Source organism: Sciurus carolinensis, chromosome 1 (assembly GCF_902686445.1).
Source record: "Sciurus carolinensis chromosome 1, mSciCar1.2, whole genome shotgun sequence".
In the NCBI taxonomy this organism is placed as follows: Eukaryota; Metazoa; Chordata; class Mammalia; order Rodentia; family Sciuridae; genus Sciurus; species Sciurus carolinensis.
Window position 1 is genome coordinate 43,110,200 of NC_062213.1, and position 17,939 is coordinate 43,128,138.

The 17,939-nt window shown below is 40.6% G+C and overlaps 1 pseudogene; it reads right to left on the bottom strand.

The window, feature by feature from the left end:
• Positions 1–2,279: 2,279 nt before the first annotated feature.
• Positions 2,280–17,939, bottom strand: part of LOC124980314 (thioredoxin-related transmembrane protein 4-like) — a 44,886-nt pseudogene continuing 29,226 nt past the window's right edge.

Genomic DNA, 17,939 nt, shown 5'->3' on the forward strand with positions numbered 1-17,939 from the left:
CAGCCCAGCCTTGGCAACTTAGTGAGACCCTGTTGCAAAACATAAAATTAAAAGAATATCTAAAATGTCTGGGGATGCAACTCAGTGGACTGGGTTTAGTCCCCAGTACTTGCGGGGGAGGTTTAAGAAAGGTGAACAATGACCTTAGAACTGGCCAGTGGAAAGAAGGTAGTAGAAGCCAGGCACAGTAGGTTGAAGAGTGAGTGAAAGAGGAGACAACCTGACTGAGTATGGCTAAGTTTGTGAAGTCGAGGAAGGAGAGAAGGTGGTGAGTGGCTAGAGGAGGCTAACAAGTGGGATCTTTCTTTTGCAGGAGGGGACAGTGAATATGTTCCATTGTGACAGATTAGAGTAGCTGTCCTGGGAGGCCCAGGGTTCTCAGGGTGGGGCAGTGACAGACCCAGTCAGGGACTAGGAAGTGTGAAGCACTGCTGCGCGTTCACACTCTTGTCTCTAGGAATTACGATTCCAATACTGTCCCTCCCTTCGAACCCTCCAGTTGAAGCATAGACTCAATTTTGATTTAAAAACCTTCCCCAATAAGTCCCTAAGGTACATATAGGCTAAGCCTGTATTAAAAGACTTATCTACTAGGGCCCTAAAATAGCACTTTAGACTCATCTCACATCCTTCTCCATCTCCTTCTGCTCCACAGTATACATACACAGAATTGAGCCAAATTGGACCACAGATGTCTTTGTTGCTTTCCTACCTCTGTGTCACTGCTTACATAATTTGCTCCTGAGGAATATCCTGAGACATAAATCACTCCTTTACCTTATATACACAATGGAATATTACTCAGCCATAAAGAAGAATGGAATTATGGCATTTGCAGGTAAATGGATGGAACTGAAGACTATCGTGCTAAGTGAAATAAGCCAATTCCCCAAAACCAAAGGCCAAATGTTTTCTCTGATATGTGGATGTTAACACACAATGGGGTATGAATAGAAGTTCATTGAATTAGACAAAGGGGAATGAAAGAAAGGGAAGGGGAATGGGAACAGGAAAGAGTGGAATGAATGGGACATAACTTTCCTGTCTGTATGTGAACGCACAACCAGTGTAGCTCCATACCATGCACAAACACAAGAACAGGAAGTTATACTCCATGTATGTATAATATGTCAAAATACACTTCAGTGTCATGTATAAGTAAAAAGAACAAATAAAAATGCAAAAGAAAAATTTAATCACTCCTTTATTAGTGTTCCAATGGTACTTAATACACTTCTCTATTATAGCTTTTGTCACATTTTATCATAATTTTTTGTTTGCATTGAGAGGGTGTCTGTTGTGCTCATCTACCCAGCATCCCTTCCTTTGGCAGTATGTCCTCCTGCAGTTAGAGAATTGCCCCTCCTTCACTCATTTTAGTACTGCTGTGGGTCCAAATAGGGCTCTAGGACTCTGACTATAATTGTGGGCACATGATGTCAATTAACATCTTTACTCAGGGTCAGATACACAGAAAATGAAAAGATCTTTCTTTCTTTCTTTCTTTCTCTTTCTTTCTTTCTTTCTTTCTTTCTTTCTTTCTTTCTTTCTTTCTTTCTTTCTTTCTTTCTTTTTTTTTCGTACTGAGAATCCAACCCAAGAGTTCTCTACACTGAATTACACCTCCAGTTCTTTTTTTTTCAGAGGGAGGTGATTCCAGAGATCGAACTCAGGGGCATTTGACCACTGAGCCACATCCCCAGCCCTATTTTGTATTTTATTTAGAGACAGGGTCTCACTGAGTCGCATGGTGCCTTGCTTTTGCTGAATCTGGCTTTGAACTCACGATCCTCCTTCCTCAGCCGACTGAGCCACTGGGATTACAGGCATGTGCCACCATACCCAGAGCGTGTTCTCTCTCTCTCTCTCTTTCTCTCTTTCTCTCTCTCTCTCTCTCTCTCTCTCTCTCTCTCTCTTTGTTTTATGTTTTATTTTGAGATAGGATCTTAATAAGTTGTCCAGGCTGGCCTTGAACTTGCAATCCTCTTGCTTCAGCTTCCAGAGTTGCTGGGATTACACAGGCATGTACCACCACATCCGGCTAAAGATCTCTTTCTTTGAGTCTATTAACTGAAATGAGGAAAGTCAAGAGTTGTCTGTGGCCAGTTTCAACACCATGATGACTACTTCTCCTTCTTCTCCTTCTCCTTCTTCTTCTTCTTCTTCTTTTTTCCCTTCAGTTCTGGGATTTGAACCCAGAGATCCTCTCCTCAGAGCTACATCCTCAATCCTTTTCATTTTGTATTTTGAAACTGAGTCTAGCTAAATTGAGGCTACCCTCATACTTGGAATCTTCCTGCTTCAGCCTCCTGGGTTGCTGGGATTTCCTCCACCGTCATGTGGAGGGAGCCTAGGAAAACAGAGGGAGACCCAAGTGGGACCACATCATTTGACTTCCCAGATCCACTTATGCCTGACAGTGCATCCCCTCCTGGACTTTTCAACTGCATGAGCCAATCAGGTGTCTCTGTTGCTTAAAGCCAGCAGGAGATGGTTTTGCTTACCTGTCCCCAAAAGGGTCTGGATGAATACATGTGGTGTCTCCCTACTGGTCTCCAAGTCTGCTACTAGAGGTGGAGACAGGTCCATCACCTGGTATGATGAGGGCTCAATAATGTTAAATAACTTGAAATCCTAACACTCATTCCAGATACGATTTAAATTTAACGTATTTTATGGAACTCATTTAGGAATTAGAATTATTCCCAGGACCTGAAGCAAATACTATGACTTATGACTTCTGGTGGCACTTTATAGGCTCTGCATGTTCCTTCTCTCTCTCTCTCTCTCTCTCTCTCTCTCTCTCTCTCTCTCTCTCTCTCTCTCTCTCTCTCTCTCCCTCCATATATATATAGATAGATATAGATATAGATATATCTATAATGATTGAACCCAGGCCCCACACATACTAAGCATGCACTCTACTGCCAAGTTCCATTCCCAGCCCCTACTTCTTTTTTTTTTGCGGTACTGGGGATCGAACTCAGGGCCTTGTGCTTGCGAGGCAAGCACTCTACCAGCTGAGCTATATCCCCAGCCCCCTACTTCTTATTTTAAGTGTTCTTGGCCCTTTCTCCCTGTCAGATGATAAGTTGGATGCAGGGCTTAAGTCTGCATAGTAGTTGTCCAATAAGTTAACTGTTCTAAATCGGTCTCCTCTTTGCCAGTTGTTGTGCAGAAGACAAAAAGAAGGGGAGGCGAGACGCAGTTTCTGCTCCTGAAGTGCTTGCAGCACATGATTAACAAGTGATGTTGTGACTTGCCATGGCCTGAACAGGAAATGAAAAATAGAGAAGAAAAATGTAACACGTATACTTTATGGATATAAAGCTCTAGACTGAAAGCAACAGATATTTTTAATCAGAAGTATCAAAAGAATGCAGAACAAGATCAGAAACATTTATAAATAGATCAGGAACCAAAGAGACAGGAAACATAAAACCACTCGTAAAGTCAGACACATTTCACTGAACATAACTTAGTAACCGTAGGACTCACTAAATCCTCTTTTCAATGTCTTCAAACTTCTTTCCAACTGAATCAGGGCAGGTTAATCTGACCTGGATGTGTGTCTAACCCTGGGCAAACACAATGGCTGTAAAATGCTCTGCTTCCCCAGAGAACACTCAGTGAGGCTTCCGGTGTCCCATGTTAGACATGGTAGGAGGACTCTTTTTAACTCTGAGGCCCCCAAGACTTTCCCACACAGAAATGTACACTCTGCAGATGCTCTGGGAATATCTGTTGAATAAATGGCAAATAAAATCTTCCTCCCCGGTGTGTGATTATATCCAACTTCCTCACATCCTTTCCTCTTCAGCACACTTCAGGGGTTTAGAGTCCAGCCCTTGACAGCCAAATCGAAGCAGAAGTTTGCCCAAGATTCAAAAATCTTAATCTAGCCTTTGGACTGCTTGGGGGAATCAGGCTAAAAGCATCTGGGAAAAACACGCCAGAAGTCATTATGTCATCTCAGCAGTAAAACGCTGGGTGTCTCCAGTCACCTGAAAGCTTTCCTATGGCAGCGGAGATAGAGTCAGACCGGTTGGTTGACTTTTGGGAAGGATGTCGCTGAAACACAGCCTTATCAAGGTGAGGTACCAAACGTTCAGATCACAAACTTGTTGAGATCACAAATTTGGTGACAAACTTGACAAACTTGTCAAGATCACACACTTCCTGAGACTAGTTTTCTCTGGGGGTGATCAAGCACTGCAAAACTGAGTCACACCCCCCCAAAACTCTTCCCAAAGGGCCAGAAATTCAACAAGTTCCATCCTTCTATCCTAGTGAAATAAATAAATACAGAAACTTTATGTACAAAAAGGTGAGGGCATTTTTTATTTAATTTTGCTTATTATGCTCTTTTACATAGTCTGAAGTTTTTTACAATAAGCGTGTTCTACTTTGAGACTAAAACATGCTTTTTTTTTTTTAGTGCTAGGAATTGAACCCAGGAGTGTTCTACCACTGAGCTACATCCCCAGTCCTTTTATTTTATTTTGAGACAGGGACTCACTAAATTGCCAAGCCTGGCCTTGAACTTGTGATCCTCCTGCCACAGCCTCTCCAGTAGCTGGGATTATAGTGTTGCATCACCATGCCCATCTTAAAATATGCTTTTTAAAAATTATTGCAGTAAATAATGCATCTGGGATACCAGTTTTTGGTTCTGTGAGGATACAGGTCAAGGGAAGTTTCCCTTATCACTGTCTCTCCAGTATGTAGCATAGTGTCTGAGACATTGCAGGTGCTGAATAAATATTTCTAAATGAATGTCCAAACAAAGCTTCTTGATGCTTTGCAGTATATTATAAATTAAAAAGTAGTCCTGGTCATGTAAATCAAGTAAAGGCTGACTGGGTGATTGCATCAGAGTCTACAATGTAGTCCAGAGTTTTCCAACTTGCAGATAGTGCCTATTAGTGGTTTGCAAAAAACAATTTAGTGAGTCACAACTAGCACTTAGAAAAATAAGCAGAACGGAATTTAGTAGAAAAATACCAGATTACATTTAGTAGGGGTATTTTTCATGAAATTTTGTTTCTGTCTTACTTACATACATGTGTGTGCACGCACACGCACTTGCATGCATTCAGTGTGATGATGTAAAATGTGTTACTTAACTATGGGTTGTGGTCAGAAACTTTGAGAATCACTGATCTAATCTAATTCACACACACAAACCCTTATCCTACTCTCCAGCCATAACAAACCACTTTCAGTTCCCCAAAATGCTCTGCTATCTTATAACTATAGGACTTGGCCATTTATTGTTCCCTCTACTTGAAATGAACTTGCCTTCCCTGTCTACCTGGAGACCCCTGGCTTATTCTTCAAAATGCTATCCCAGTATCTTGCCATTGAGCCCTTTGGTGACCAGATTCCCTCCAGTGTGCCTCCACCTCTCGGTCCATCTACTTATCTCACTCAGCACTGCGCACTGGAGAGCAGGCACTTCCAGAGTTACCTGCTCATGTGGCTCTGGAGATCAGGGATTTCGTGGTCTTTGCTGCCATGTTGCCACAGGATACCTGTAGCACCCAGTCCATGACTGCTAAATAATTACAGGGAAGAGCTTTATACAGAACAAAGCAGTTCTTTATGTAATGAGATAAAATAGCAACCAACACGGAAAGTGTGTGTGTGTGTGTGTGTGTGTGTGTGTGTGTGTGTGTCTCTGTGTGTGTGGCCAGGGATAGAAGGAACACTAATATTTCACTGGGTGCCTCTTGACTTTTGTTCTATAAGCAAAGTTATCTATCATTAAAATTAATTAAATTAATAAATAGTCCTCAAAATATTTTATAGGCAATGAATATAAGAAAAACAAGATTTATGGCTTCCAGATATTTCATAATATATAAAAGCATTTTTTTTTATTAAATCGGTAAAAAAAGAGAGAGAGAGAACACCTTTATTGTCTATGAAACCTAATGATTAACCTAGTCTTTCCTGATTGACAGAACAAAGGAGAAGTTGCATCTCCCTCCAACTAGAGAGCAGCCCAGGTGTTCAGAGAGACTGTGGTGGACAAAACTTCAGTTTCTGAGAAATAAGCAAACCTCCAATCTTTATGGAAAACCACAGATCCTTAGGGAGGTCTGACTAATGAATGCTCAGCAGATGTCAAAGGAGACAATTGTAACAAAAGACAGTCTAAGCTAATTTTGAAACTGTTTGGAGAACAAAGTTCCTCTTCTGCCAGACCTCTGGCTGGGCTCTGAAAATTCTTCACCTCATTAAAATATTCTTTTATATCAGCCTAATTGTCAGAATTAAAAGAGCTGCTTATTACAGACCTGGGTTCCCATGGCAACAGTAAAATACATGCCTAAGTGTCTGAAGCATTGAGAAAAATAATATACACTAATAATAGGTAGCCCTGTGAATCCTTTTAATAAGACAACTAATTGAGAGCCAGTTATTTCTACATGTCGGAACAAGAATGGCTGTGGAGATCTTCAAACTTCTTAAAACCCAGCAAAACATTCTCTGTTAAAATCACTGAAATGATTCTGTGTCAAAAATACGTCCATGGCTCCTTTAGGAATATCACCATAATGTTGTTGAACATATCTGTTAGCAGAAGCAGCCACCTTTTTACCTCTTATGTTATATACCCAAAATCTGCCTCTTGTGTGTTCTTTTTCCCTCTCTTCTTTTTGTCTTGAGTGCCTGATGAAATCCTGGCACAGTGAGTTTGGCCCTGGGCCAGCGCCTGTCCTGTGACTCACGAGCCAGCCATGTGTGTGGGCAAGAGCACTTCTTCACACGCCACGTTCCTCTCCTCAGAAGGGAGGACCGACTCCAAACAGGAGGGTCTTGCCATGGCCCTTTCTGATTTGTGTCTCTGAACACAGATTCTTTTCTGAAATTATTTTCTTGAGTAACTGTAAAGCAAATGGCATGACTTTGTATTGGTTTGCTAGGGCTGCCGTCACCGAGCACCACAGACTGGTGGTTTAAACAGAAATTAATTTTCTCATGGTAGTAGAAGCTGGAAAGTCCAGGATCCCAGTATCAACAGGATGGGTTTCCTCAAAACTCTGTCCTGGGCTTGCAGACAGCTGTGCTCTCTGGTGCCTTTGCGTGTTCTTCCCTCGGTGCCTGTTGTATAAGGCTACCCGTCATATTGAGGGACTGGGCCACCCCAGGACTTCATTTTCACATAATCACCTCTTTTAAAAAAAAAAAATACTTTTTAGTTGTAGGTGGACACAATACCTTTACCTTTATTTTATTTTTATGTGATGCTGAGGATCGAACCCAGGGCCTCACGCATGCTAGGTGCATGCACTACCACTGAGTCACAACCCCAATCCACATAATTAAGAGCTTGTCTCCTGAGGTTCTGGGGGTTAGGACTTCAACATAAGAATTTGGAAGGGGCACATTTTATCCCAAAACACAACTTTTAGTTTGGTTTTTTTTTTGTTTTTCTTTTACAGTGCTGGGGATTGAACCCAGGGCCTCATGCTTGCAAAGCAAGCACTCTACCAACTAAGCTATCTCTCTTGCCTCTGAAACACCATTTTTACTTCCTTTGCAATGTGAGCAACACCATACATTATACTTAGCACCACAGGGGCTGCTGGAACACAGGTTTCGTCACCCTAACTTTCTTGGGAAAGTTAAATTAGATCAAGCATCCAATTCTAGTTAGTTAAGAGTTAATAATTAGGGGGGTGGGAGGGGTTAGTGTTAGGGTTAGAGTTAGGGTTAGGGAGGGGGGCAAGAATGGAGGAAGGAAGGACTGTATAGAGGGAAAAGAGGGGTGGAAGGGGTGGGGGGAAAGGGAAAAAATAACAGAATGAATCAAACAGCATTACCCTATGTAAATTTATGATTACACAAATGGTATGCCTTTACGCCATGTACAGAGAAACAACATGTATCCCATTTGTTTACAATAAAATTTAAAAAAGAGTTAATAATTATTATCCCTAGTATACAAAGAAAAAGGAAGAATTCCCATTCAAATATCTCATTTTCATACTTATAAATTAGTTAAAGTCATAAAAATATTGTTACAAACAACCCAACAGCAATAATGGACTCAAGTATAAATTGTGGAGGGCATGACTAAATCTAATCTAAGAAGAGATCTTAGAGAAGGTGTGTGATTTTTGAGCTGGTTCCTAGGCAAAGGCGGGGTTGAAAGATAGAGGACATTTCCAGGAAAAAAATGAGCAGCATTTGTCTCATTGTACTCTGGCTAGTTGTTGTGTGTATCTGTCAGGAGACACTTGAGACTTGGGACTATCATACTGACTCCACAGTGCATGGCCCAGGATCCATGAAATTCAATGTGATGTATTAATGTGATGTGTTGTTTTGACCACCTAGCATAAAGGGAATTTGTGATCTAGCATGGAACATTGGAGAGAAGTCAGGACCAGATTCAAATTTGACAAGTAGAGGCAACAACTGAAACCAGACTAGTGGATGATGAGTTCTTGACAGCAGGGGTATACTGAGCAGGTCACTGCTCTGTTTAAAACTCTGAAATGGTTTCCCAGTGCTTTTAGAATGAATTCTGACATTCTTCCATTTTCTCAAGTTTTATTTTATTTTTAGTTATGGTTACATACACATAACATTAAATATACCATCTTAACCATTTTAATCACACTGTTCAATAGTGTAAAGTATTTCACATTATTGTGCAACATATATCTAGAACTTTTTTATTTTTACAAAGTTGAAATTGTATGCCATTAACACTATATCTCCTCCTCCTCCCCCCTTGCCTTGACAACCACCTTTCTACTTTTTATTTCTATGATTTGGGCTTCTTTAGATACCTCATATAAGTGGGATTACAGCATTTGTCTCTTAGTGAATCATTTATTTCACTTAGCATAATATCCTCAGGGCTTATCATACTGTAACATGTGATGAGAACTCTTTTTAAGGGCTGTATAATATTCCACTGCATGTATATACCAGATTTTCTTTATACATTCATCAGTTGATGAACATTTGTATTATTTCTACTTCTTGGCTATTTTGAATTAGGCTGCAATGAACATAGGTATATAAATATCTTTTTGAGGTCCTGCTTTGAATTCTTTTGGATACACACATAAAAGGGAGATTATTGATCACATGGTAATACCATTTTAAAATTTATTTTTCCTGAATGGAAAATAAATTTTGATATCAAATTAAGTTTCTGTGAATTTTCAAAATGTAAAATACCAAGACTTTCCACACCAAATAAAAATCAGGAATATTCACCTTCACATCCAAAAAAAAAAAGTTTAAGTAGAAGTTCAACAAGAATGATATAAAATCCGAGAGGAGCAGTCAAAATTTTAAATTATCAAGATTATCAATAGCTTGATTTAATGAATCGACTCACAAAACTTCAATTTGAAACAGTAACAAAAAAAGAAAAAAGAACTGTTTACCAAAATATGATAATTTCCAGGAAATTATCACCCAATTTGAAAAATGAAAAATGTAAACCATAGCAAATTTTAAAAATACAAACTATACACTGAACACAGAGGTAACAAAAAAGGCAATCAATCTTTATAAATATCAAGAGAAGACTATGGAATTACAAAACCTTCCTAAGTAAACAGCATATCCTGTATTATCATGTAAACTGTGATTTAAGTAAGACAGTTTTTATTTGTTGTATACTTTTTAAACAGGACATTTTGGACTCTATCTCTAAAAAGATCACAAGGTTGTTGTTGAAATAAACATTTCTTGAGACAATAAACAAAGTTCCCATTCATGGGAAATTTTTTTTTTCACGCAGAGAAACCAAGAAAAATTTATCAACCTGGGTGTGGTGTTACACACCTTTAATACCAGCTACTCAGGAAATGAGGCAGGAGGATCACAAGTTTGAGGCCAGCTTGCACAATTTAGTGACAAAATAAAACTAAAAAGGGCTGTGGGTGTAGCTCAGTGGTAGAGCATTTGCTTAGCTTGTGCAAGGCCCTAAATTCAATCCCCAGTACTGCCAAAAAAGAAAAAAATTCAAATAAAAAATCATTTTCTCTAGAGTAATCTTTTTAAATACCCAAATAAAACAATACTTAGGAAACGTAATTTTTCAACAAAGTATTGAAACAGGTTATTATTAAAAAACAAATATTTTTGTTGCATACCAGATTTTTCCAAAATTAAAGAATTATTTAAACCACCATGCTGTTCTCCCCCCTCCCCTGAATTGAACCAAGGGGTGCTTAACCATTGAACCACATCCCCAGTTCTTTTTTGTATTTTATTTTGAGACAGGGTCTCACTGAGTTGCTTAGTACCCTAACCCTAACCCTAAGTTGCTGAGGCTGGCTTTGAACTCGTAATCCTCCTGCCTCAGCCTCCTGAGCCACTGAGATTACAGGTGTGTGCCACCGTGCCTACCACCATGCTGTTCTTAGATCATATTTCAAGCTTTTATACCTAGCACTTCAGTTTTTGAACAATGACTTTTCAGTCTAATGACAATCTAGACAGAACCCTACAATATACAAGCAAGTCACAGTTAACTTTAAACCAAAAGAAATGATCAAAATTCTGCTTTTATCAAAATCATAATATTAAAATATCTATAAAAAAGTATTAGGATTTACCTCTTGGCTTCCTCTTCTAAATAGTCTTTGTCAGCTTCTTGTTCCTTTTCCACTTTTTTCAAAGGTTGATAAAATTCCTGCAATAATGTTTTTGAAGAGTATGGCCGTGATCTGTGCCTGTTTAAAGGACAAAGGCATTTTGCCACAAATTGTATACAGAGTCCCGATCACAGTCCTGAGAGCAGAGTGAAAGCAAAACTACGAGTGATCCCCAAACCACTAATCCAAGGTCCTAAATAAAACAGTGAGGACAAGTCCTGACCACACAGAGAGCTGAAGGAGTCCTGCCGTGCTGCTCCTCAGAACAGCACCTGCACCAAACCACCATGAGAAGTGTCCAATACTCTTCCACCCTTTTTTAAAAAACATTTTTTAGTTGTAGATGGACACAATGACTTTATGTATTTATTTTATGTCGTGCTGAGGATCGAACCCAGGGCCTCACACCTGCTCTGCCACTGAGCCACAACCCCAGCCCGCTCTTCTGCGCTTTCAGACTTAAGAAGGACTTCGTAATTTCATCCTTGGACTCTGATAGGCACCTCCATTCACCATCTTTACAGAGATAAAGAGTAGGGAGAACAGTTATGTGAAACTGTCCCCTCAGTCCGCTCTGCTCTGCGATATCCACTTTTGCAACGTTGACCTCAAGAATCATCTCCCCATTCCGCAAAACTTTCCCATTCTGGTTGAAGATTTTGACAAGCAGGACATCATGGAGCACAGAGTCTTGTCGTCCACTCTCTCTCCAGTTCTCAGCCGTGGTGACGTGCACGTTGCTCCACCCGCTGCGGATCCGGGGAGCGCCCCCAGCCCACCCAAAGCAACAGCACCGAGGGAACTGCAGCACTCCTGGAGGATACGTGTTGGTGGCTCCCAATTTTTAACTTTTCGGGGAACCTCCATACTGTTTTCCTTAGTAGCTGCACTATTTTACATAGAAAAAAGTTCATAATTTTTTTTTTTTTTTTTCTTTAATTGGACCCGGGGTCCCTTAGCCACTGAGCCACATCCCAAGTCCTTTTTATTTTTTATTTTGAGACAGGTTTTTGCTAAGTTGCTTAGGGCCTCTCTAAATTGCTGAGGCTGGCTTTGAACTCTTGATCCTCCTACCTCACCCTCCTAAGCTGCCAGGATTAGAGGCATGCGCTACCACGCCCAGCTAAGGTTCACAATTCTTAAAGTGGCCCGTAAGACCCTGAATGATGTGCCTTTGCTGACTTTTTCCAGTCTCCCCACTACTCATTAGGCTCCTGCTGTAGTGGTCAGCTTTGGTTCCTCAACTAGACCACGCTCTTCGGTTTGGGGCTTCTGCATGCAGCATTTTTTCTTTGTCTAGAATGCCAGTCATCCTATTAGTCAGCTATTTTATATACCAAACAACATAAAACCCTCAGTGGCAGACAGCCTCAAGTATCGGCCTGTTGCCCATGCTTGCTGATCCAGCCTGGCTCAGCTCCACCCTGTGGGTTTTGTTCGGCTCGCTTCCACGTACCTTCCACTCTGCTGGGATAGCAGGCTCCCTGGGAGTGTTCTCATGGCCAACGCTGGAAGTTCCCCGAGAGGCGAGCAGAACCACACGCTGCCTCGCAAGGCCTAGGATCACAAGTACACAGTGCCACTTCTACCCACGTGCCATTGATGGGGACGTGAACTCCCCCCGGGGAGGGTGGAGCGTTTGCGCAGGTTTTGGCCCACACATCCTCCTTCCATGCTCTACTCCCCAGTTTTACCCTACCACTGCTGCTCACCACAGGTACCTCACCTCAACCATCACTTCCCCAGGAAGCTTGGGGCTTTGTTGTTTTTGTTTTGTTTTTGTTTGTTTGTTGACATTGGGGATTGAACCCACAGGCACTTAACCACTGAGCCACATCTCCACCCTTTTTATTTTTTATTCTGAGACAGGGTCTCACTAAGTTGCTAAGGCTGGCTTTGAACTTGCGATCCTCCTGCCTCAGCTTCCAAGGCCAGGAAGCCTCTTTGAAGTTCCTCTTCCCACACTAGTTTGACCCCTACTCTTTGCCTCAACCTGTATTTTTTCCTTTTATAAAACTCATCACATTTGTAGATATTTAATTTCTTTATCTTCTCCAGTATCAATGAACTGTTGCTATGTGAAAATAGTGGGTTCTAACAATAATCATGTTTTAGTGGATTAAAACAAACCATGTGATATATTCATTATTCTGTGGGCTGGATGGGCACTTCCTCGGCTGGCCTTGCTGGGTACTCTGTAAATTGCAGTCAGATGATGGCAGGAAAAGCTTGCTGGGCCACTGTGACCTCACTCGAGTGACTGGCAGTCCTGACTGAGGGCCGGCATTCATCCTGTCTCTTCCATGGATCCTCGTTCCCCCAGGAGGCTAGACCAGCATCCTTAGGTGGTGGTCTCAGGGCAGCGTTCCAAGAGAGTGCAAGCAGAAATGGACAGCCTAGTTCTGGAAGTCGTGCCATATTCTCTATTGGTCAAATCAAATCACAAGGCCAGGCTAGAATTAGGAGGTGAAGAAAATATTATACCCTTTGACAGGAAGGAGCGCAAAGTAAAGATCAAGTTTACCATTGTGGACCAAGTGGTGTCCCCCCAGATTGAAATGTCGAGGTCCTAACCTGAGTACCTCAGGATGTCACTGTATTTGGAGAAAGGGTCTTTAAAGAGGTAATGATGTTATAAATGAGCTCATTCCAGGGGGTCCTAATCCAATATGCTGGGATTCTTATAAGAAGGGGAGATGAGGATGCTGGCAGTACAGAAGGAACAGCATGTGAAGACACAGGGCGGAGAAGGCAGCCATCCGTGGGCCAAGGAGAGGTTAGAGAAGAAACCAACCCTGCCAACATCTTGACTCTGGATTTCTGTCCTAGAGGACTGGAAGACAGTAAATCTCTGCTGTTTCGGTCACCCACTTAGTGGTATTTTAGTTATGGCAGCCTAAGCAGACTAAATGTGCTTACAGAGAGAGGAGCAAACAATCTGCCACGCTCCCAAGACCTGACTCTTGTGGCTTGGGGTTCTGTTGTTCTTGTGTGCATCATCAGTCTTCAGTAAACATTTCCTACCATTAGGCCTATTTTTCAAGGCAAAAGAAGAAAGAGAAACCAGAGCAGATGGTGAAGGATCAGAAAAACATGAGAGAACCAGAATGTTTGTGCCAGGGAAGCGAAAGGAAGAGGGATCTTGGGAAGAGATCTTTGGAGATCTCAAGGAGGGCGGGAACTGAGAAAAGGCTGTTGGGTTTGACAATTGCTAATTGGCACACCACACAGTGTACAATAAGGGAGGAGCTGAAGCAGCTTGGAGGGAAGAAAAAGTGTTGGCCAAGGAGAACTTGAAATTCTTACCATTTAGTTACATGGCTTAAAATATTTTACCTCAAGACTATATCCACATGCAATAAAATTTAAAACTTACAGTATTTTTAAAGAAAGAAATTAAAAATTACTCTTCCAACCCTACCTTCTGGAAGTACTCACTTTTTCTTTTTTCCAGTTCTGTAGATTGACCCAGGAATGCTTCACCACTGAACTACATCTCTAATCCTTTCTTATTTTTTAATTTTGAGGCAGGATCTGGATTGCTAAGTTGGACTCAAACTTGTGATTCTTCTGGCTCAGCTTCCCAAGTAGCTGGGATCACAGGTATGCTCTACCCAGCTAAAAGTATCACTTTTTAAGAATTGTAATGCATGCCCTCAAACACTGTTGGGGAGTACAAAATAGAGCAACTTTTTTGAAATATAATTGGACAAAAGCCATCAAAATTACCAATGTAGTAAGTTTTATGTCAGTGAAATTATTTTTTTAAAGTTTCAGAGCTGGGGAGGTAGCTCAGTTAGTAACGTGCTGGCCCACATGAGTGAGGCCCTGAGTTCATTTCCAGCAACACACACACACACACACACACACACACAGTTTCAAAGGTATCGACTCTTTAGATATACTCATATGCAAATGATACTGTGTATCAAAGGATGATTGTTACAGCTTTATATGTTATAAACCAAGTTGGGAGATAATCCAAATATCTTCCTATAAAGCAGGAAGTGTGGCTAAATAAATTGTGCTACATGGGACTGAGGATGTGCTCAGTGGTAGAGACCTTACCTAGCATGCATGAGGCCCTGGGTTCAATCCCCAACACGGTAAAATAAGCAAACTGTGGCACAGTCACACAATGCAATCTCATGCTGCTGTTTAAAAAAATGATATGACATATTTCCAAGATAGATAAAGTGGGAAAAAAAGTTGAAAAGCAGTGGTAGGCTCCTTTTCTATAAGCAAGGAGGCAAAAGGAGGATCTACTTATACCTACATACATATATACTTAATTTCCTTATGTTTGCTAACAAAAATCTGAAGGGATAAGAAGCAAATAGAATTGGTTATATAGAGAGAAGGGTGTAGATAGGGACAGAGAAAAGGTTATTCTAGATCATGTTCTCATTCATATACACAATTTCATTAGATCCTTGCAACAAATCTGAGGCAAGTGGTATCATCCCCATTTCACAGATAAAGATTAGAAAGTCCTTTGTTGTTATTGTCTGGATCTGGAATGTCCCCCAGAGACTCATAGTTGAAGGTTTGGTCCTAAGTTGGTGGTTACTATTGGTAGGTGGTGGAAATTTTGGGAGGAGAGTCCTACTTGGAGGAAGTAGGTCATTGGGGTGTGGCCTTGAAAGGGATATTGGGACCCCAGTCCCTTCTCTACCCCCTCTCTTATCTCTCCCTGCTTTCCAGCCACCCTGAGCTAAGTAATTTTGCTCTACCATGTGTTCCTCACCATAATGTTCTGCCTCACCACACCCTAAAAGCAATGGATCTAGCCAGCCATGTAACCTCTGAAGCCATGAATCAAAATAAATCTATCCCTTTAAGTTGTTTAGCTCAGCTATTTTGTCACAGCAACAGAAAGCTGACTAATACACTCACCCAATTTACCAACTTACACAACTGGCAAACAAGGAGCCCGACACTAACCTTGCTCTCTGTAAGTACTCTCCAAAGTCCACACTGCAGCATCCCTCCAACTGCTCCCTGAGCAAACAAAGTTCCTGGTCTTCAGATGTATAATCTATTATCAATAACACCAAATGTAGAATAATCAAAAGTCATACTCAAACATATTTTAAGGTGTTTATAAAATATAAAGAACAGATTTTTTTTTTATTATTATATAAGCTGGTTTTACCAGAAGTTTGTATTTGTTTATTTGTTCCTTTGTTGGCTTCCTGGCTTTTCAGATATGTGTTTTGGAAGAAATAAGTGGAGAAGGGGTTGGAAAGATAATCTACTTTATATGGTACATACAGTTGCCTTAGGCAAGTTTTTTGGGTTTTTTTTTTTTTTTAGACTTTTGAAATTTAGAGTTTATTGCTGTTTAGCTCCAGGACATGTTTTGCAAGTAAGTAACTAGTGCCAGGCATAGTGGTCCATGCCTATCATCCCATCAACTCTGCAGACTGAGGCAGGAGGTTTGAAAGTTCAACAGGAGACTCAGCAACTTAATGAGAAATGTCTCAAACAAACAAACAAAAAAAAGAAGCAGGGGTTGGATGAGGCTTGGGAAGTGGCTTAGAAGTAAATTAGCCCTAAGTTAAATCCCCAGTATCAAACAAAAAAGTAAGCAACTAGAGGTATAGATGTCACCAAATGGCTGAGGGTTCTTTTGCTCAACCCAGGTAGAAGTCACAAATAGGTAAAGTGCAACTCCCTTAGTGTTAGCAGCTCTGAGCTTTGAGGGCCACTGGTTTTTCCACTCTTAGTGTTCACAGCTCTCCCTGTTACTCTTCCAGCAGCCAAATCAACAGCTCCTTCTTCAGCCTGAGCTAGCAGCTCTCCCAGCAGCATTTCCTGCAGCCCCAGAGGCTTGCCACAGCTCTGACTGCTAGCTGTTCTCACTGCTAACAGCGCTCAGTGTTGTCAGCTCTGCCTTCTGGTAACTCTCATTATCAGCTGCCCTCAGTGTTACTGGCTCTTAGTGCAACCTGCTCAGCCTGCTCTTTTCAAGATAGAAATCACACATAGGCAAAAATAAGACCACCCAAAAGAGGCTTTATTAGGATTTATACTGCAGCATAAGAGTAAGAGTACAGGGAGGAGGACTTACCCCAACAGATCCAATGGGGTGAGAGGGATGCTGTTTATGTAGACAAAATGGGTGGTCTCCGCAGGTGCACGATGTTCTGTCTGCTAATTGTATGTTTAGCCATACTGACCTGCACAGGTGTATACAACACTGAATGCCATAATCCTGAATGTTGAAATCCAAAAAGATCAAAATTCCTGAAGTCTAAGAAAAATCAAAATTCTGAAAATATAACTCTTGAAAATAAAACCTTAACAAGTTTCTTTAAATTTTTTTTTTTTTTTTTTTTTTTTTTTTTTTTTTTTTTTTGGTAATACTGGGGCTTGAACCCAGGGGTATTCTACCACTGAACTATATATCTCCAGCTCTATTTATTTTCATTTTGTGATAATGTCTCACTAACTTGTCCAGGCTGGCCTTGAACTTGCCATCCTCCTGCCCTTAGCCTTCTGAGTCATTGAGATTACAGGCATCCACCACCACACTTGACTTTTTATTTACATTTTTAAAAGGGATTTATTTGAGACATACTAAAAATAGGATAGAATACTTCACAGGCCACTTTATACAAAAAAATGGACAATAATAACATACTTATTTTTGCAAGTATAAATGTTCAGATATATTAACACAGTCATAACAGTTATGAGAAGATGAACTATATTCATAAAAAATAGGTCAAATGCAAATGGTCAACAGATATATGAAAAATTGTTCAACATCCTTAGCAATCCGGGAAATACAAATCAAAACTACTCTGAAATTTCATCTCACCTAAGTTAGAATGGCAAGCTTCATGAATATAAGTAATAATAAATGCTGGCAAGGATGTAGGAAGAAAGGAACACTTACACATTGTTGGTGACAGATTAGTACAGTCACTTTGCAAAACAGTATGGAGGCTCTTCAAAAGATTAAGAATGGAGCCACCATATAACCCAGCTACTCTTTTCCTTGGTATTTATCCAAAAGAGCAGAAATCAGCACACTACAGTGATACCTACATTCCAATGTTTATAGCTACACAGTTTGCAATCACCAAGTTATGGAGCCAGCCTACGTGTCCATCAATAGATAAATGGATAAAGAAAATGTGATATATGTACACAAAGGAGTTTTACTCAGCCATAAAGAAAAATGAAATTATGGTATTTATAGGTAAATGGATAAAACAAGAACATCATGCTAAGTGAAATAAATCAGACTCAGTAAATCAATGGTCAAATGTATTCTTTCACATAGGGAAGTGAAAA